Source organism: Mus pahari, chromosome 11 (genome assembly GCF_900095145.1).
Source record: "Mus pahari chromosome 11, PAHARI_EIJ_v1.1, whole genome shotgun sequence".
Taxonomy (NCBI): domain Eukaryota; kingdom Metazoa; phylum Chordata; class Mammalia; order Rodentia; family Muridae; genus Mus; species Mus pahari.
This window is the reverse complement of record NC_034600.1, coordinates 42,422,291-42,425,821: the sequence shown is the minus strand read 5'-3', so window position 1 is coordinate 42,425,821 and position 3,531 is coordinate 42,422,291. Positions and strand designations below refer to the sequence as shown.

Sequence of the window (3,531 nt, the reverse complement as noted above, 5' to 3'; positions counted from 1 at the left end):
GGGGGCAGAGGCCAGGCTTGAAAATGCAGTAAACACTCACAGGTCTGTACCAGGCCTGAGAGAGAGAGAGAGAGAGAGAGAGAGAACGAGAACTAGCTCATTAGTTAATACATGGCTGATGGACTAGAGACCAGTGGCTAGCCCTATCATGTCCCACCGGAAGCTATGTAAACTACACTCCTAGCTACTCCCTTCTTCCTATTTACTAGTTTAAGAGGGAATAAAAGGACCAAAAGAGGGCTGGTGAGATGGCTCAGTGGTTAAGAGCGCTGACTGCTCTTCCAAAGGTCCTGAGTTCAAATCCCAGCAACCACATGGTGCCTCACAACCATCTGTAATGGGATCTGATGCCCTCTTCTAGAGTGTCTGAAGACAGCTACAGTGTACTTACATATAATAAATAAATATTTAAAAAAAAAGAACGAAAAGAAAGACAGCAGGGACAGAAGGAAAGGAGGAAGACTTCCGTGAGTTTGAGAATTTGTACTTGAGAACAGGCACTCTGAAATGGTAGGCTTATGATTGGTCTCCATGGAAGTGGTTTAATTTTCTGATCTAATACCTTGAAACTTTTCTCTGCCTCCTTCCTTATTTTAGCCATCACTAGGTACAAATTCTCCAATAAAGAAAATTGTCACCAGGTACTATCGCCTCAGTAGCATGCCAATGTTTTAATAGGGTTCTCTTTCAGATTTATAAATGTCAAATTAGATTCCGTTCTAAATATAGGCCATCCAGAAGAGAGACATCAGTGCCACAAACGCTTTGGATCAGGCGAGTGCTCACCCTCGTAGAGTAGATTTTTAGTTTAGGAGAATCCTTGACCTTTTCAGCTAAATGCTTACAGCGGTTAGCTTCTTTTACAGAAGTAAAGGATTTTTATGGGGGGATATCAGCTTTACAGAACATTTGTTTTTCCTCTCTTGACCCAAATTATCCTCACCATTTGAGCCCCTCCGGAGTCAGAACCGTGCTGTGGTGCTGTGTAGAGTAAGTCTTCCTGGCTGTGATAGATGCTTATCCTCTTCCCCAGATCACTCTGTGGTTACTTGAAATCTCAGCTCCTAGTCCTTTCTTCATGAGTTCCTCCAGAGTTCTCGGAAACAGAGATACTTTGTATATGTCTGCACATTGCACGAAGGAATGCTACAGCCACGAAGCCGCTTTGAATTTCTCAGACAAGATAATCCCAGGGTTGACTTGATTCAAAAGAAAAGCAGCTAGCAGGAATGCTCACTGTGTTTCCATTTCTTTCTAGTGGAAAGTCCCAGCCAGTTATCAATTAATAGTGAGTATCAACAACTGTTTATCTAGCTCTAACGGAGAGCACGTCTGGAGATAACTCCACTGACCAAGCCTATTGTGAAACAGCCTGCGTCCTGACCAGTTCACTCCTTCTCTGGCGGCAGACTAATCACTTAACACTTACAATGCCACAGCTGGGAAACAAGATTCCGTTATCAGTTAATCTGAGAGTTAGGAATCCTGTTACCATGGTCCAGAAGCCAGCAGTTAGAGAGCAGAGTGCCTAGGCACCTGGCTTTGTGTGTTGATGCCTTTAAGGATCTTTGGGTAGAAAGTAAAGATATGAATACAAAGGGGCCATTATAAAACTCACCGTGTTTATGTTCAGGGATTGTACCAGGTCAAGGGGGGGAATCCAGACAAGGGCAGGGCTTGGACAAGTGACAAGACAGAGTGGCAACAAACAGTGCTGGGTGAAACACGGTACAATCCAAGTGTCAAACCTTGCTGCCATCTTAGAGCACTTGGTTCTTTTTAAACTTGCTTCCTGGAGGGCCGGTGTCAGGGGTTACCAATCTTATGTTCATTTGTAACTTGGTATTTGATGAACTTGATGTAGAAACCGAGAGTCACTTGGATTGGTAGCTTAGAGGAAGCAGACATACAAGGGGAGGCACAAAACAATGATTTTTCTGGTGCCTGAATGGAAACCTTGCGGTTTCGGGTAACAGAAGCCATATCCTTTTGGTGATCTGAGTGGCCAAATCCATACTCCACGGCACCGTCTAGTGGGCTATGGTGGGCTTCCATGTCAGTGGCTGCTCTTTTCCAAAGGCTATTAAGTGAAGGCACGACTTTTGGGCTGAACCTAGACGTTAACGTTTTGTTGAACTGGTCAAGGAGCCCATCTTTGGTTAGGAAGTTTAGGGAGAGAAGTTTGTAAGTGTCATGGCTGTTGAGTGTGTACAGCCAGCATATGAGGAAAGATGTCTCCTTATCTAGGGGATTAAAAATGAAACTAAGGGTTTTTTTTCCTCAGAGGCATTTTAAGTTTGGAAAGGGTGTCAGTTTAGAAATACAAATTAAACGCTGTCTTTGAAATTCCTAATTTAGGGAAACAGGCGATTAGATATTCAGTGAGACTTTTCACAAATAGTCCTCGAAGTGAGCGTTCTAGAAACAACTGTCTGCACAGAGTGGAGGCAGGGGCATGAGGAGGTGAGGAGAAGAGAAGGGGGGAGGGAGACATGTCTCTGAGGAATGGGGCTTCAAGAGACTCAGACAAATTGCTCTGGAGGAGAAACCTGACAGACAGACTGAAGGAGTGAACTCAGTCTCTGGAGGTGTCTAGACCAAAACAAGCTTCAGAGCTTTGGTGATCAAAAAGGAAATGTCTTATGAACTCTAAGATAATGGACATCAAAGCCACACCATTTGGAGGGAAAGAACATTACCGTCATATTTCAAGTTTTGGAAAATAAGTGATACAGTGCCCTTTGGCTTACCAGGCTGAAACTGGATCTTTGAATGGCTCGCGTTCACTTTATTCCTGTATAGGAAGGTGAAGGAGAGTGAGCTGGAGTCTCATCGAAGGGTTAAGTGAGGTGGGGAAGACATCCTGGACCCTGAACTTTGCTGCCAGTCTATGGACCGTCCAAGAGGAAGTCTTTTGGATTAATCACCTTTATCAGCAAGTGACTGTCAAAACAGAACTTGGAAGAGGCTCAAGTGCAAAGGGAGCAAGCTATGGGACTGCCACCTGGACTGCCACCTGTGCTCATGTGTTTCCCGCCTGCCTTGGGGGTGTGCAGGTGAGCGAGGAACTGTGAGCGGACCGAGTAAGGCAGCACATCCATCGGCCGTCTGCTGGATGCCCGCAGGCTAGCAGGGTCGTCGGGTATAGGACGGAGGCTTTCCATATCGGCGGCGTGAGAGCATCCTGCAGGGTAGAGCAAGCCACTGCTTACATCCCTAAAGGGCCCCAGGGCCCCAGGAATGCTAATTAGCACTGGGTGGGAAGAAGGGTCTTTCACAGTAGTGGTAGGGACAGAAAAAGAGATTAACTTGAGGGTCTCAATGGGAGGAGGGGCCCTTGGTCCTGTGAAGGCTCTCAGCCCCAGTGTAGGGGAATGCCAGGGCCAGGAAGCAGGAGTGGGTGGGTTGGTGAGCAGGGGGAGGGGAGAGGGGATGGAGGGTTTTGGAGGGGAAACCAGGAAAGGGGATAACATCTGAAATGTAAATAAAGAAAATATCTAATAAAAATTGTGTGTGTGTGTGTGTGTGTGT

The 3,531-nt window shown here is 46.0% G+C and overlaps 1 long non-coding RNA gene across 2 annotated transcripts in view; it reads right to left on the bottom strand.

Annotated features, from left to right (window-relative positions):
* Window positions 1-1,286, bottom strand: part of LOC115064999 — an 18,479-nt gene extending 17,193 nt beyond the window's left edge. For both annotated transcript variants that reach the window (XR_003844798.1, XR_003844797.1), the window contains exon 1: window positions 944-1,286. This is a non-coding gene — a long non-coding RNA (uncharacterized LOC115064999). The remainder of the gene's footprint in view (window positions 1-943) is intronic.
* Window positions 1,287-3,531: the final 2,245 nt, after the last annotated feature.